At 41.3% G+C, this 18,366-nt stretch overlaps 1 long non-coding RNA gene across 1 annotated transcript in view; it reads left to right on the plus strand.

Moving 5' to 3' along the window:
• Positions 1 to 18,366, plus strand: part of LOC137146922 (uncharacterized) — a 440,062-nt gene that overhangs the window by 417,580 nt on the left and 4,116 nt on the right. The window contains exon 4 of the long non-coding RNA XR_010918085.1: positions 13,727 to 13,868. This is a non-coding gene — a long non-coding RNA (uncharacterized lncRNA). The remainder of the gene's footprint in view (positions 1 to 13,726; positions 13,869 to 18,366) is intronic.

Here is an 18,366-nt window from a genome sequence, read left to right on the forward strand (position 1 = left end):
TAGAAGTAATACCAGGTCTTGCAATTCACCAGCCAGAGCAGATGCCAAAGTTCCAAAATAACAGCTGCTCCACCCTGACACATTAGATAGCTGTATTGAGCACAATGACTTTGCTACTATTTCTGTTTTGCTTATGACATGGCAGGCAAATGAAATCAAAGCTCAGTGTGCCCAGAGAGTACAGAACTGCCAAATATTATCTCCTGTATACTGCCTTTGACATGCATGTGTACACCTATCATTAAAGTCAATGGGAATTTCACATGCGGATTCAGGGCAATGTGTGGCCTTTAGTTCCTGAAATAAAGTTTGTCCTGTTGAGATGCAGAGGAGCCTCAACTCCCATTTAACTCAGTAGTAGTTGTGGGGTCTCAGAATCTGTCAGGAGGCACTCAGTTGCACACTGAATGAGACCATTACATGTTTGACACTTTGCTCTTAAGGTAATGCAATGAATATGTAAGGTCAGCTGCAGGGCCCAGTGAACTAAACACTTACAAAATAGTAATCCATCTTTCAAATAACAACCACTACCCCAATTATTTACATTAAGGGGAAAATATACCATATGTTCTTTATTTCTAGGCATCACAAGGGTCATTACACATTCGTAAAAGGAGTGCTCTCATTGTGGCCAACCATTGGAGAACATATGGCATGTTTCACCCTTAACTGTGGATTTTCTTGCTTTTATTTACACACTCAACATTCTTTTAAATATTTTGTGGGGTATCAACATCTTTTTTTTATTTCTTATATTTCAATTTCATTTGGCTTTTTTTTTCTTTAAACAATATGGATTTATCCTTTGGATAGTTCAGAATATTTTGTGAAATTCAACAAAGCTTTCTAACAAAATAACTATTAGGGTAAATTTTAGTTTGTAAATACAAATTTGCTTCTAAGATTAAAATATGTCTCTTACGCACTAAAAGAAAGAACTCGTTCTGAAAAATGTTAGTTTGTTGGGTGCTCATAATGTGCCTCTCATGTAGAATGACTATTTTGTTAAATGGAATAGCTTCTTAGTCTTAAATTAGTTAGTTTTAAAGACAAAGTGTCTGGTTCAAATTAGAGACCAATGACTTGCAAAATATCTTTTAAGATCATTTGAATTTTAATTCTTTATTGACTGTAAGATATAATAATAGTACATATCACTGTTTAAAATTATAATATACCCACAACCTCTGTATTGAAAATCAAGCATTATACTAGGCAAACTACTACATGCTTAGTTTAAGTATTTTTTTAAAAAAGCTCTCCTACAGCTTTCCTCTAAATTTTAAATGCTTGGTTTTTTGTTATACAAACTTACACTCATCTCAGTTACAGTAATGTAATAAAATATTTAAAAAACCCTAAATTATATTTTAGGAATGTTTAGCTCAAAACCAAACAGATTAGCTTCAGGTTTCATGCCCCCCCAAACTGTGCGTTCTGCCTATGTTTTGTATTTTAGCTGAGAGGAAATCTTTGTAAATCCCTGAGAATATGTGTTCATATTGCAAGAAGTAACCTGACCTTAAATCCAATGTTAATTTAACATTATTTCTTTTTTCTTCTTTTTTCATCTGAAGAAATGTGGCTCTGCTGCCAACGCAGCTGAATGAGGATGAATATGGTGCTCAACAAACCTTTCATATTACAACAAACAAAACAGACCTTTAACTTTCTTTTTTGTGTTGGTAAAGGTTAAACAAAATGTTTTGGTTTTTTTTTTTAAAAAAAGTACATAAATCTGATGGACCACAAAAGAGAAATGTTCTTCTTCCATTAGCAAAGGGTACTTTCACTGAGTCAACACTTCCCATAGAGTTGCTCAGAGCACCTGTTTGGCACACTGGATACATCTTATAGCCCTCCACCATGCAGGTAAAGAAAATATTATGGCAGACAAGTTAAGTCACAGCCCTCAAGACCAACACAAGTGGTCTGTGAAGCAGTTGGTAGTGGACATATTGTTCAAGAGGGGGTGCTGTTCTGCCATAGATCTGTGTTAAAATTAGCTTTTGCTCAGAACATACAGAATTATTCTCTCATCTTCCCATCTAGATCTGATGCTCATTTTGAAAGGGCAGTTCTTCAATCCTTGGTTAATTAACGCCTCACCACACCTTCCTGTGGGTTGTTCTGCTGATTAGACACACACGTGTAGGAACATGCCCAGGCCACCTTGAAAAAGAGACATTACTTACCATTAATTGTGATTCTGCAAAAGTGCTGTTGATATTCCTACCCACTGGTCCCTCTTCCTCAGAACTCTGCTGTCTGATGGACATGGGTTTAGCGGAATTGAGGCCATTGAGGATTACACTCTCTTATAACCTCAACTCTGAAAGCTCAATGCCATAAGAAGCACTCATGCCAGTTGGAACTGCATTGCTTTTCTAGATTTTCAAAGCTCAGCAGTGCCAGGGTGTGCATCCCACAAGCGTGAGTATGCACTGGCAATGCTCTCAGAGGACCACTATTACCAGTAACCTTTCTTTTCAACCCTCCAAGAACTCTCAAGCCCTTTGATCCCATGGACCAGTCATTGCGGCTAACTCTTTAACTGCTTTTCCTGTCTGGCTCCCTGTCTCTCTGCTTCAGAACTATCAGATGCACTTTGCACTGCCCCTCTTTAGTTGTCTAGCATAGTTGTATTTGTTCAACATGTGCCAACATGTCTCCTTTCTGGCTCTTCTTGCATGCCATTCCTTCCCCCTCCCATTTTTCCATGCACCAGCCTTTCTGCTCCTTTGGCTTCCTCTGCTGTAACTCCCCATTTTCTGTCTCTATCCAATTAACCCTGTTCTACCACCCATTCCTACCTCACACAGCCATTGATTATCTAATCCTACTATACTATTCTTTCACTGCTGAAAAGAAGTGAGGAACGAAATGGTTAAAATAAAACCATTTCAAAACCTTTTTCACTTGCCTTCAAACACTTAAGTTCAGGCCCCCAGGAGTCTGCTACCCATGGAGGAAATGGTGACATGACTGACACCTGAAGCACTTCAGAAGGAGGTACACTTCTTGCAAGAGAAACACACAGGGCCTGAACTCAGGTCTTGGTAAGTAAAACAAAAACAAACAAACACAAAAAGCCTTTCAGTTTCCCCTTAAAATGCAGTTTTAGAGCCAGAATCTGGCTCCCAGTGCTGTGCAGTGAACTGCTGGAAAATGTACAAGCAGAGACACAGCATGGGTAGAAGTCTTCCACCCTCATTTTGGCCTCCTTTCGGCTACACACATGCTGGCTTTCTGTGACTGGAGCACCGGGGGGGAATTCACATTTGGTAACCCAGCAGATTTGTGTATGGTCTGAACATTTGCACAATGCAGGATAAGGTCCTGGGCATCTTCAGGCAATCTGGCTTCTGCTCATTTGGGATATAGAGACAAGCACAAGCCATAAAATTTGGATTTCAAATTTGGATTTGCACCTTTCCTATTCACTCCCCCCCCACACAAATACACTCTTATGTACCTCAAAGTCTGGAGAGTTCAGATCCAGCATTTTAGTCCATTATAATGACATGGATCAGCCACGAATTCCAGAACCAGCTTCAGATTCCACCAATCCCAGGGTTGGTTGGGCTGTTTGAGATTGGCATATGCATCTGTCCTGTGCCTCTTATTGTCCAAATATAGCTCTAAATTTGAGTTTTATTATATGCATGTGAACAAACAGCAGATATTCCCAATGCACACCCTAAGGGTGTAGTCTGAGCATAATGAGGTGGAAAAGGGAAACAGGAAAGCTAGATGACTAAGCAGGTGAATCAAAAAGCCCATCTGGCTCCCCAAAACTGGTTTGAAACCAGATTCCTTTCAAATGAGTTTTGTGATTGTAGCACTTCAGTAAGTATCAAGTCCCAGGAGAAGAACATACTGCCTGACTCTAATTGTTAACCTTACATTACAAAAGTCTTTGTCATAAAACCACCAAGCTGCTTGGCTCAAAGGGCAATCTTTGCTCATGAGATTGCACAGGTTGTAATGAGCACAGAAACTTAATTAGTTGCTTCCATCAATTGAAGGGGATCTTCCAGGTCAGGCTTAAGGCATATTGATGAAAAGTACAGGAAACCTTACAAAGAATCAACTGGCAGTATACTTGTGTTTTCAGATATCCAGAAGAATTATTTCCCTCTCTCAAGTTTATAATTTTATACCTTGCGGAAGCAATGACTTTATCATACATGTTGATATGGAAGAGTAAGCAGAGTGGAATAAAGGAGAAATGTTTAAGAAAAAGGACTGGCTCACAATTACTTTGCTAAAATAATTTTCTGCTAAAAACTAAGATCTAAATCAATGGCCGTACCTGCCAAGGTTATAACGTTACGTAATTAAATTTGTTTTATTGTGGAAGGCTTCATTTGCAACTGCCTGACTGCAATTCAGAGCAAAAATCTGGCCTCTTCTATTCAGGTTCTATGTATCTTTGAATGAATTTAACTACATAGTCATAAGTGATTTGTTTAGAAAAAGCTTATTTTATCCTGTTTGGTAGGTTCAATTTCACTAAAGACAGAATAAACATAGAGCTTTTAGATTTTTTTTTTTTTTTGGCAAAAATAATTTCAAAGTTAAAAGTGTAAAACCTTAAAACAACAATGAAAAGGACAGTAGTTGGAAAGAGGTTGCTGCTAGATGATAAATTGATGTTGATTTCACAGGGGGGAAATAGCCCCTGAGTCTTTGTTTTTTATGATTATATCCTATGTGAACAGCTTTTACAACTGTTCTATATATTTTCAATGCAGAAGCAAGATGTCAGGGCCTTGTCATCTGTGGTCAGTGGAATAGTTTGTCAGGAGAGTTTTCAACTATAAAAGCATCAGTAACTCATCAGAATATTTGTTGTTTCTTTTTGACAAAAAAAGACAAGTGTCTGTCAAAAAAAATCTGGTATTTTCCTTGACTTCCCGTAGGATCATATAACCAGAGTGACTAGCCCAAGACTCCTGAAGCCCCGTGTGGAAAACAGACGATATTCTTGTAGAATCTTGTGATTTGTAACACACAGCAACGTGACTTAGCCTATTTGCTCCCACGTGTGCAACAAAATGAGCGACTTTCATTAATGAAGCGCACATTATGCACCGAGGCTTGAACAGCAGCCTCACTGTGTATGGAGACAAAGTTTATAAAATAAAAATTCAAAAATGGTATTTTAGCTATGGAAGCTAACTTTCCAAATAGTGAAATGCCAGTATATTGCTAACGTGAGGGAGGGGGAACAGCACCCAGATACTTGATAGATCATATCTGTGCTTATAAACAAACAATTCAGTTGCTTAAGGGTTATAGAAATTTAAATGCAAATAGCACTTTGTAATGATACCCTGGAGACTGACATTGTAGTCAATTTCTTGAGGATGCATCATTGTAAACTTAGTTTTGCTACTGGTTTCCTTAGAAACTGGAACATTGTTCAGGACATAAAGTAATATCCTGTTTCAGTGACTGAGGATCCTGAACTAAAAAATAATTGATTTTGCATGAGGCATTAGATTATTATGTACTCTGTATTTCTGGGAGATATCGTGGGCAAAACATATCAACTTAAAAATGGTTTCAAGTCTGCCATTTTACTTCTAATGAGCTCACTGAAAGAATACTATAATTGCTGAAAAATTTGGCTTGTAAAGCTTTAAAGGGGTCAGTTAACAAAATTGTGTTATATAATGCATACCGAATTCCCAAAGTACAGTTTACTAATAATATTTTATCTATTGCACAGTGTTGCCATGCCATTTTCTGCTTAACAGCAAAGGTATCTTAATGTATACCTCAGCAATGGATAGAGGTATGTCACAGGGATGTTTACAATTTATGAAGAATTCTCTTTTAAAAATCATATAGTTGTATGTGACAGTCATAAAACTAAAGATTGGATTAAAAGCTTTTGAAAAATGTAGGTTGCTCTGACCACTGGCAGGATATTAAGGGACATTTGGAGCTCCAACCCAGGAATAGTTTTCCTGAAAAAAGCATTTAGTAGAAGTATATAGCAGAGATGTTACAAAAGTGGGTGTCTGTGCTGTACATGTGTGCACTCATATGGGTTTTCAGATGCGTAACTGCTCATGTAAGCACTTAAATACCAATTTGAGTGCCCCAATGTGTAATCCAAGTGCCCAAGTTCAAAACTTAGGTTCCTCAGCTCATTGACATACTGGGCTGATAGATATTTTAATGGTACCCAGGGGCTGCTTGTATTTTAGTGGCTGCTCTGTCTCTATTATGGAATCATCCATGAGTTTCTTTTTTTGATTGCGGCAGCGGCAGATATACTGAATGAACCTTTCAATAATGTATTTCAGTTCTATAACTGCAAATTTTAAATTCAGTGTGAAAACTTTTCTTTGTTAAAATTTAATTTTAAAAACTCAAAAGCAGGACTGATATTCCTTTTAATGAATGTGAAATAATTTTGCCATTATTACTACAGAAAATTTTTTTGTTTACTGGTGGAAATGGTAAAATTTCTCACTGGGTGACATTAATACGAAGCCAAAATCAGTAGATTGATCCACCCTTTCACACCTGAGACAGTTGTACTTTGTTCTGTGTATACTGTGCCTTCTATAGATACTTCTGTTGAACTTACTAAACATACTTAAAATACTACTTTTCCATAAGTGTTTCTCCTACTCCTGTGTTGTTAGTGCTCTTTATGTGCAAAGCCCCATTTTACATTGAAGCAAGATGGACTACAGTTCTGTTGCACAGCTTCTGGAATGTTCTGGCAATGTGGTAGATTCTGCAGCAGCTAAAAATAAATGAATAATTGGAGTTTATTGAATTAAGTATAAAAGTAATAGCAAAGTACTGTAGCGTCTGTGTTATTTTTTTCCTGGATTGTGGGATAAACAAATTAACTGGACGTTTCTGCGAAAATGATCAGCAGTGAAATAGATAAGTGATAACACTGATGTATCATTAGTTATAAAAAATAACAAGTCATTGAGCTGAATGGCAGCAGTTAGCACCACTCAGAGGTATGGTTAGAAAAGACAACACTGAATCAATTAGGCTCTATCACTAGAGATGCTGCAGTTCTCCTGTGGCTGTAGTTAATCTACCTACCCAAGAGGAGGTAGCTAGGTTGACAGAAGAATTCTTCCGTCGATTGAGCACTGTTTTCACAAGGGGCTAGTCAGCTGAACTACATCTTTCAGGGGTGTGGGTTTTATACCCCTGAGTGATGTAGCTGGGTTGACCTAACTTTTTTAGTGTAGATCTGGCCTTACCCTTGGTTCATGTTTTCAAGGGTATCTTTGCAACCATAAGGCACAGGGTTTCTTTTTAAATAAAGGTTAGATTCTAGAACACAATGCTGTATCATGGGTTAGCTACCAATTCTGCAGCCACATAATGATGTAATACAAGGTTTTAGATAGAGATTTGGAAGGGTGAGGTGGTAGTGGGATAGGGTGACAGGGGTCTGGGAGAGCTAGAGAGCAGGAGGGAGCAGGAGAAGGCCTTCACCTTGTGTCATTGCGGGTCAGAGGTACCAGCTTCTCCTTCCCTACTTCTCAGTGCTGACTGCTTCTCCTTCCTGATCCAGGAAGAGGTGCAGCGAGATGGGAGGGGGAGAGACAGCTTGGCTAGCTGTTCAGCAAGTGTCACAGTAGCTTCAGGGGGTAGGGGGAGGGAGATGAGTAATTGTAGGGCAAACCTTTCTGCCTTGCTTAATATTAATCACTTATATGTTTTTTTTTTTCTCTTTTTGAAAACAACACCTTCCTTATTTTCTTTCTGAACCCATTATAATGTAAGTGAACAAACGTTTTATGCTGCACACCGGGACATGACCAATACATTTTTCGTACACACAGTACAAAAAGGTGCAGACCTGCTGGACATGTGACATTACAGCAGGGCTTAGGGAATGAGACACAGCAGGCATCTGTGTATGGGTATAATGTGAGATGCAATGGCACTTGGCAGGCCTTTGTGAGGATGATCACATATTGTATGTGCTAAGAAATGGATGCTTCAGTATCCATTATGGTTTCTGTCTTTATTTAAAATATACTTACTCTGCATGCAGTTAAAATATTGCCTGCCCCAACAAGTCAACAATGAGAGTCAGACCTGAAAAAATAACGAGCCTCTTTAAAAATCATGTTTTTTAGTCTGTCTTCTGATTTGTTTAATTTCCCCCAGCCTAGTCCCAATGAGTTTGTGACAAACGCAGTCTGGCTAATCTGTCATATTTACTATAAGTAAGAACATTTTGGCCTCCTGCTACAGTTGCTCTGGCAATAACATGAAGGGCTCTTGCCTTTATGCAGATTTGGAGCAGGTGGTCGTAGGTCTTGCTGTCTCGCTCTTGCCCTCTCAGTCCCTGGTAGCCACTTGTTCCCTTAGCTGCCAAAGTTTCCACCACTCCATGTGGTGTTTCTCAACAATCTAAAAATGTCACTTATCTCCCCTCTGTGGCTCCCTGTTATTGCATGGGGTAAGAAGAGGGGGACAGTGGGAGGGACATTAAAGATTTTCTCACAGATGAGGAACATCACATATGGAACTGTACAAAACTTCATTTGCCCCATAAAAGTCAGTTGCTACTGCCACCCTTTCAGCCACAAAAATCAGTTTGTACTCCCCTTACCTTTTTGTGGGCCTTCCTACTGCCCCATATCCTAGTGCTCTGCTGCAGGAAGTCCTTTCTCAGGATTGGGGGATTCAGAGGAAGATGCAGGACCTTCGCTCTCCATTACTCCTAATCAGGAGAAGCAGCAACAGGAGGCAGGAGGGGAAGGGCAAATTTCCAGACAGAAGGATTGAGAGGGAGATGATGCTGCAGGCTGAGCAATCAGGACAATGCTGCTTCAAGCAGCTACTGGCTGCCATGTGAAGCAGTGCACAGCCATTGCTGAGGGGGTGTATTGAAATACCTCCCTGTAACAATGTACCCAGCCCCAGACAGTGGGGTGAGGTGGGAGGGGGCAGTGAGGCTCAGCCCTACCCCCCACCTCCCCTACCCCCAAGATGGGGAGAGGCCGAGGAGGAATGACCATTTTTACCTCCCCATTCCCAGAGGGGGAAGGATTCCCCCAGCTGATCTCTGTATGCACTGGGAAGGGGCTGAAGGCTGGCCTCTGCCACTGATAGTGGCATCCCATCAGATTGGGGAGGAGAGTGCGCCCCCAAAGAAAGAAGGGGGAGCGAGCCAGTCAGTCACCCTCAGATTCTTGTGGAACAGTGGGGGGAATCAAGACCATGAGATCCCCCAAGAAGGCTCAGAGGGCAAGGGAGATGGAAGAAGCAGTTTGGGGCAGTGGAGAGTTGGTGGGATTGGGGAGGAGGGCAGAAGCTCTGGGGATGGGGAGAGCAAGTGGCTCTAGATGCCAGTAGCAGGAAGGGCTCAAGGCATCAGGCACCTTCTAGGCAACAGAAAGTAGAAAGAAAAAGGTCTGGGTAGTGGGTACCTTCTAGAGCCAGGGAATGGTGAGGGCTGAGACAATGAGAGGGATGGGATAGAAGGGATGGGGGAATAGGAGTTCCAGGTTGCTGGAAAGAGGTGGGGATTGCAGTGGAGGATATCAGATACCTGCCAGGGTAGGAGTGGAGTTGGTGGGAGGGGGAGGGCAAGGAAGGGGCCAGGTAACTGGGAGGTATGGTGAGGAGGGAAGGGCTCAGATGGGAAGCAGAAGCTGTAGGTTGCCAGAAATAGGGAGGGCTTGAGGAAGTGGTGGGGGGTGGGGCTGGGTGGCAAGTACCTGCTGGGGCTGAGAAGCAGCGAAGGCTGATACAGCAGGAGGGAGAGGACTCCAGGAAGCCAGGAGTGTGATGGAATAAGGGCCCTCAGAGGAGGGAAGGGGTCAGGGAAGCAGGTACTTACATGGGCCATGGAGGGGAGAGCAGATGCCCGCTTGAAGCAGGAGGAAGGTGAGTGCAGACACCTGCTTCAAAGTCATGTGAGGGCAGGAGCGCCTCATATCACTGCAAGAGCTCCTGCAGCAGACAGCAGGATTGTGGGACTTGCAACAAATTCGCAAGTGTTGGCAGCATTGCAGTTGTGACTGCAGTGTCAAATAGTTTTGGTTCTTCTGTTTTGTGTGCTAACATTTGTGCTGTGGGTGAAACGAGCCAGGCTAGCCTTGACAAGGCCAATGTATTCTGGATACTGAGCTCATGGCAGGGATGTGGCACCTCCTAGAGAGCTCACAAACCATTGATGTTGAATGACTCTTTCCTATTCTTTCCTCTTGCTGCTGACAGGGACCATTGACTTTGAATGGACTCTCTACACAGAAACCTGCGTGGGAGGAGGGGGATTGAAATCCCCAGCACATGGCAGGGAGAGCTGCAATTTCTCTACTTAACTAAAGAGGAGAGAGGCTTTGTTTGTTTGTTTGAAAAAGGGGGTAATAAGCCACAGAACCCACCACATGGTGCTGATATAAGACTGGGGCCAGAAAGCAGGAAAACCCAGGACTCACGGGGGGGAGGGGGCGGTGTGAGCTCAGGTCAGGGACGTTGTCATTAGGATTGTTTGTTATTTTTCAAGGCTCTGTAACTCTTTAGTGCTTTCAGTAAGTCTGTAGCTAAGAAATTCCTTTGCTAAGCCTATATTCCTGACATTACTGACACATGGTCCTTCCACAACCAAGTATACTTTGGGGGTACACAACTAAGCAACTGAGGACTTTGGAGGGCTGAGGCATTGGTTCCGGGATGTAGGCAGATGGATCAAGGGGTCCCACCACACAAGAAGGGTGCCAGACATGGGGTCTAGACCTTGAGACTGCAAAAGAGAGACCTAGAGCTAGGATTACCGAGACCTGTGGGGACATGAGATCCAAGAGTTGGGTCCATTTACATGACACTGGTGCTTGTCTAGAGATGGGAAATGGGCCAGGTTTTAACAGCTGTGTAACCAACTCTTGGTGTTGTTGCAAGATTCATAGTTTTGAGTTTTTTTTCCTTGATAGCCCCAGCTTTGTCAGTCATGTAAATAAGTAAGAATTTTACCTTTCATTTTAAAATGAGTAAATTTCTAGTCCTCATGGTTGTGGAGGAAAGGTAGAGTATCTGAACTCTAAAGGCTCAGAAAACAGAGGGCAAATAAAAGGATCCAAAAGCTTTTTTTAAAAATCCAATTATTTTAAAGAAAATGTCATGAGTTTTTTATTCCTGACATGTGATTTTTGAACACTTGGGGCTGACAGCACTGTGTATGTATTTTCTAGTGAGGAGACTAGGCAAGCTTCCTGCTTCTGAGTCTAACTCCTGTATAGTCATCCACTTCATACACCTAAGGGGCACTATTTTCATCAGACTCAAGATGCTCCTAATGGTCTGTATTTTTAAAGGGACTTGTGACTTTTGGGTGCATCACTTTTGGGGGACCCAGCCTGACATCTCTAAAGGGGCTTGATTTTCAGAAAGTACTGAGCACTTAGCTTCTGAATTTAGGTCTTGAGGTGTGTCTAGCTGGGCACCCATGAACCAAGTTGCCCAAAATTATTAGTCATTTTGGAAAATCTTGGCCACTGTTTTTAAGGTAATCACTGTTATCAGAAACGTCTTGATCTATTATAGCTTCACTATTTTTTCCTCTTTGAGCCTTTTGTTAATCTATTGGAAAAATCCACTCATACAAATTGCCATGATACAATTTTTACCACTGACTGTTAGCAATGACAAATTACTTCTTACATTATTAATTGACATTCTCGAGTGCTTGATTTTTGTTATAAAAATAACTTTTTCAAATATTTTTTAAAAATTATTAAAATATGTGAAGCATTTCTCTGGTTTTGCCATTGTTTCAAAAACAGATAGGAAGCAGTTACTGTTTGTTGGCCAAATGAGATTTCCTGTGCTTCACATAAATCTTTTATCTAATATGTTTTTGTAGGAAATCAATATTACATTGGTGTAAAATACGGATAAAATATACTTCACAATTCATTCTGCAAAATAGGCTTCAAAAGAGATATTTTTCCAATATTTTGTAATATATTACTGCTTATCTTATTTATGTGAATGTTTATAACTGTATATCTGCATCCCCCCTGCAATGTGTCATGTTCATCAAAAAAGACTATCCCTCTGTTTAAACGCAAATGTTCCTTATACCTGGGATTTTGTTGTCCAACAATTTTCTCAAGAGGATACCTCCACCACCAAAAAAACCCAATAAGTTACAGATACGGTGTTATATATTCAGGCACTTTTCAAGTGGTAACGGTATGGCAAAGAAAAGTTAGAGCATTCATGAATTTAAATATTTTTCATATAAACTATGTAAATATAATGATTAACAATCAGCTACATTCACTATTCAAGACATGCCATGTAGCATTTTCCTAATTATATTCACCAGTGTAGGAGGAGGGGACTGCAGAGGAAGATTAAACTATTTGTATTTATTCAATGTTGCTTTAGAGCATTAACTAGAAAATTCAGTTCTGTTGTATTGAATGTGAGAATCTACAACATCCCAAAGAATATGATAAAGCAGCAGCCGCAGCCAATACTGGCTTTAGATGGCAGACTTGACTAATTCTACATCATCAGTCTTTTTAGCTGCCTCTCTCTTCCATAATCTCATTGTTGATGGGCACATTTAAATACTAATGAAAATGACTGCTTAATATCAGGGCTTTATCTATCTGCAAGTCTAGAAAAAGCCACTTGGCAGGTGGGCTATTCTTTTATGCATTTTTGTTAAAATAAAAAACTTGCTAAAAATGTGAATTTGGCGATGTCTTACAGAGTTACTGCCTCATTCTACCCAAGCACTTACATGGCCCTCCGCGCTGTGGTATCTGAGCACCCACTAACAGGGTTTTTTGCCTTTACAATCTTTTCCATTATTTATGGTCACCAAGATATTGACGTATAATTATTTATGTATAATCAGTCTCTTATTTCTGCCAGATAATTTTCAGGGATATCCAGCATTTGACAGCACAATCACATCCAGAATACTGAGCTGTGATGTCAAACTTAAGCATCAGTTACGGATTCAGATAGGAGAAAGATGATTCTGGCTGAAGATGGAAATGAATGCTGATGGTGTTAGTGTGTGACTAAGGATTTGGGCCTAAATGTACACCTCTATGCCACTACTGTGTTTAAAAAAAAAAGCAATTTTTGCTCAGACACTTAGTTGCTAAAGCCATGCTCTGCCACCCTTACTCATGTTGAGCAGGGTCTTACTTTGAAAGTGCCCTGATTAGTTTTGGAATCATAGATTCCCTAATGTTGTTCCTAGCACTCTGCTGATGTCAGTGATGCTGAGTCAAGGTTAAATAAGTAAGAAAAACAGAGCCATAAATAATAATACTTAGTAGTTATAGAAAACAAAAATATAATAGCATCATCAAGATTCCTGAAATGGCGACCCCTGCACACACATGTAGTTCCAGTTTGGATTGTACGTTCTTTGGGACATGGACTGTTCTCTACTTATTTTGAATTTATTGAGAAGCCTAGCATATTTCTCTGAGTTTAAACATTATCGTTTCCTTGTATTCCCCAGTCTGTCTGTATCTGTCTGATGCCTCTTGTCTTATCCTTAGATTGTAAGCTCCTTTTTGTTCTCTTTGTGCAGCGCCTAGCACAATAGGATTCTAGTCCTGTGTGTGACTTGAGCTCCTAAGCGCTGTGGTAGTACTACTACTACTACTAGTAGTAATAATTAATAATAGATAATCCATAGGTAACAAATTGCTTTATAAAGCCAATCATTATTATTTTACAGATGAGGAAACTCAGGCCCAGGAAAGGATTTGCCCTGAGTCACAAAGGGAGTCAGTGGCTGAGTCAGGAGTGCAACTCAAGTTTCCTGGTCCCATTCCACTGGAATCTACAGCACAAGATGTTTGCTAAGTGGGAAAGGTTCAGTAAGTAGAAAAAGCATTTTTATTTTTAATCCAAATGTCTCCTGTGCACACAGCAACGTATCTGTATTGACTTGTGCAACCCCATTGAAATCATGTACATTAATATGTGATCTTTATGCTGGCTGTCCCGATAGCACAAAACCCATTAGACAGAACCTGACCCTCACTTCAGCTGCTATTGACAGTCAACCAGTGCAAATCTGTAAAAATGGATTAGCCAAAATGTGAGGATTCCCCAATGTAGGGGAATGTCCAGGTAGTACAGGTCTGATCGTATCCCGCCTACACTCCCCGTGTCTTGTCCCTTCTCTCCTACACTGTAGCTTTGTGCCTGGGTGAACAGGGGCAAGTCAGGAGCATCTCTATGCTCTGCCAATCAGCAGCGCCTGAATAGCCATTGCAACAAGAGTGTAAGTTAGAACTGCTGTAGCTTGCACCAGAAGCTGAACCTGCTCCCAGTGACATACCTCAGAGGCATAAAGGTGATGTACAGCTGCCTTTCTTTCCTTTCCCAGGCTGTGTCCTGTGCAAAGTACAGTTCATCTGGACTTGAGGATTTAGCCCTTTAGGCTGTATGTAAAGACCCTCTGTTTTAACTTCTGTGATGGGTAGTGGACTTTCTATGACAATATATTCAATCTAAGATAAATTCTTCCTTAGATCATAAAAGTTTAAAGAGAGCTGATGTAGGTCTCTGTCAACCTGGGATCAAATGTTTCAGCCAAAATGAAATAGCAGGATACTTTCAAATTGGAAATTCATAGGTCATCGTTAAGTTTGGTGTCAGTCATCCACCCAGTTCAGAACAAGATCCTTTAAAAAAATCTTATTTTAAGGTTTCTCTGTGCTTCTTAGAATATTGATGGGATTATTTAACTGACACGAGCCTGGTTTTTGCTGATATCACATATGGCCTCTTCCCAAATTTGTAGAAGAGCTCCCTGTGACCTGTCCTTGTTTAGGGTAGCCCATCTGAAAATACCAAGATCAAGGCAGACTGCAAAAGGAGAGCAGATTCTCCCAGAACTGGTGGGTAACACTGAAGTTAGATTCCCTGATCAGTCACAAACAGTGCTCCTGATTTCCCACACTGGTTATCAAGATGCTACAACAAGAAATACACATTTATTGCATTTCAGTCTCTGGCTCCCAATCAGCAACTAGGGCCAGTAAAGAAGTAAGTTATTTAAAGCTCTATTCCCTTCACCAAAAATGTTCTCCTGATCCCCAAAGGGTCAGCCACATTAACAGATCAATATAAGTTTGGATCTTATCCAAAATACCACTCTGCCAGTCAATCCTTTAGTAACTAAAACTAAAGGTTTATTATAAAAGGAAAGAAACAAACAAGAAGAGGGATGTTAGATGATCAAAACAATCAGATACATACAAATGACTTCAAAGTCTATATATATCAGATTCTCAGCAGAATTGTGGAGTTTGCAGGCTTGTACAGTTCCTCTGGTGCACATCCAGTACCTGGATGAGTCTCAGTCCTTTGTTTCACAGCTTCAGTTGTAGATGAGTTGATCCAGAGGTAGGAAGCAGGAATGAAGACAAGATGGAGATGGTGAAGCTGCATTTTATAGTCTCTGGTCTGCCATGTGGCATGTTTCAAATACAAGCTCACAGCACTTGGAGAGGGAAAGGAACATGCAGTCCCCTTGACCACAGGCATGTCCCTGGAGACTCATAGGTGCCATCCTGGCTTCTCTCCCTGGGCTCATTGTAAAGTTAATGGCCAGCGATGAATCATCAGTCATAATTTGCCTGGGGGGTGTAACCCAGTAGTACAGCTCCTGTACTTGGATACAGCTCATGTACTTGGATACAAATATATCATACCTATCCATAACTTACAATACAAAGATGATATATACACATAAACAATATGATCATACTTAGCAAATTATAACCTTTCCATTGGTACCTGACATGGTATATCTTGTAAGATATTTATTGCAATTTTGTCATATTGGTATGAAATAACATTGTAAATGGTTACCCCTCATCAAGACAGCGTCACCCCCCTCTCCTGTGTCCATTATATGTGTTGCTATGCATCTATGGACAGCTTTCTACTGTGTTTCAAACATTCCTAGCATTTAGAAAACCTTCTCTTTCAAGTGCTTTGCACCTTTACATTGTACTGCAGGTCTATGTGCGCCCAATGCTCTTGAGTCGGAGACATTTATCAGCAGTACCACTAGGTGGTGCGTGCTCCTCTGCTCTCCTCGTGCACAGCAAAAGGCTTAAAAGGGACATGTCTGTTGCTTTCCTCTTAGTGGCTTATACCCTTGGTGAGCGTTGGAGCTCCCCTTACCACTTGCTTCGGTTAGCCAGCATGTTGCAGCATTACAGTGCATATTGTAATAGTTAGTAGTAGTTTAGTTTAGTAGTTACCTGGAGAATTTTAGTATGACAAAATCCCCAGGTTTTAAGCAGTGTGACACATGCAGGGCTGTTACAGACAGGCACAAGAACTGTTTGATTTGTCTTGGTGAGGGCTGTGTGGGGGACAAATATGAAGAGGACATGTAAAGGTTCCTATTTGTACCTCCTTTGCCACTGGATTGAAAAAGAGAGGGGAATTTTATCTTAAAATTCACCTCATGAAAGAGACGATGCATCCTACATTGGAGCTGAGCCCCAGCTGTGTGGCACAGGACTCGATGAACAAAAAGTGCTCCACCAGCTGCTTCTGATTCAAAGCACAAATCTGGTGAAAAATGTTATGCTTTGTCTTCACTGTCAGCCTCATCCAAGCACTTCAGGCATTCTGAGGAGACAAGAGCCAGAAGTTTTCTGGTAAGTCTTCCAGTACCAACTTGAAGCGTCACAAATCCGGACACTCAATGGTCCAATCTGAGGCAACACCATCAACTCTTTCGGGCTGTCAAGACAGCTTTCTGCACTAGTGCTAGGGCCTTTGGCATCATTGGCACTGATACATTTACCTAAAGTGGCACAGGCCTTCTTATGGTCAAAGGAGCTGCTTTGCCTTTCCCTACTGGACTCTTCTTTGCTGTAACCACCGATAGTGTCCTCAGCTCCACCAATGGACCTGGCATCAGCTACACACCCAGCACTGACGAAAAACACAGGGCCCTTGGCACCACCAGTTCAATCTCAGATTAAGTCATCTCTTGAACCTCTTATGGTGGCACCAATTACTTTGCTGGAGTTCCGCCCCAGTCATCACTTTCCGAGAATCAAATGTGTCTCCTATACCCAGGCCACCTAGAATCCCAGCTGGGACTGCTCCACCATTCTGAAGAGACTTATATTTCTTCTTTGGACCTTGTTTCATTTTGAGATCCTTTAGATCACCTGAAAAGTCTTCTACCATTATGAAACCTAAAGGCCAGGCCCCCACAGGGAAGCTCCAGTGTGGTGTCCCCTGATGTGAATGGCTCAGACTATGCAATATCCTCCATGGCCTTGGGGTGCTCTGAGAGACTTCATTCATGGTCTCTCTTTAGGAGGAAGTCTCCTCCTCCAGTGGAAGAAACCTTTACTCAGGATCCTGCTACAATCCCTCCACCCACTGTGCTCGACCCTGTGGAGGGGAGGGAATTAGTGAAGGAACTCTTAGGTGTCCTCCTCATATTTCTTCATCTTCACCAAATGAAGCCATCACTCCATAGGCTGTCCCCTTCTCCTGCCCCCTGACTAGAGGACTTCAAAGTTTGTCAGGAACACATGTTGAAGATGGCCGCTTCTCTATGAGTGTAGGCAGAGCTAATGCAAGAGATCCCTCTGTGACCATTCTCGGGGCACCCAGAACTGTGAGTTACCTTCTTAACCCTGCCTCCAGGGAGAGGGAATCTGTCTTGTGGTAGCTGGGTGTCAGCTCCCTAACACTACCCACCTTTCATAGACTCATACACTATAAGGTCAGAAGGGACCATTATGATCATCTAGTCTGACCTCCTGCACAACGCAGACCACAAAGCTTTGCCCACCCGCTCCTGTAATAGACCCCCAACTTAAGATTGAGTTATTGAAGTTTTCAAATAATAATTTAAAGACTTCAAGGTATACAGAATCAACCAGCAAGTGATCCATGCCCCATGCTACAGAGGAAGGTGAAAAACCCCCTAGTTGCCCTTCTCTGCACCTGTTCCAGTCTGAATTCATCTTTTTTAAACATGGGAGACCAGAACTGCATACAGTATTCCAGATGAGGTCTAACCAACGCCTTGTATAATGGTACTAACACCTCCCTATCTCGACTGGAAATACCTTGCCTGATGCATCCTAGAACTGCGTTAGCTTTTTTCACGGCCGCATCACATTGGTGACTTATAGTCATCCTGTGATCAACCAAGACGCCCAGGTCCTTGTCCTCCTCTTGTGACTTCCAACTGATGCATCCCCAGCTTATACCAAAAATTCTTGTTATTAGTCCCTAAGTGCATGACCTTGCACTTTCCACTATTAAATTTCATCCTATTTCTATTACTCAAGTTTACAAGGTCATCCAGATTTTGTTGTA

Source organism: Emydura macquarii, unplaced genomic scaffold (assembly GCF_026122565.2).
Source record: "Emydura macquarii macquarii isolate MOO-44397 ecotype Brisbane River unplaced genomic scaffold, CSIRO-AGI_Emac_v2 contig_480, whole genome shotgun sequence".
NCBI classification, from domain to species: domain Eukaryota; kingdom Metazoa; phylum Chordata; order Testudines; family Chelidae; genus Emydura; species Emydura macquarii.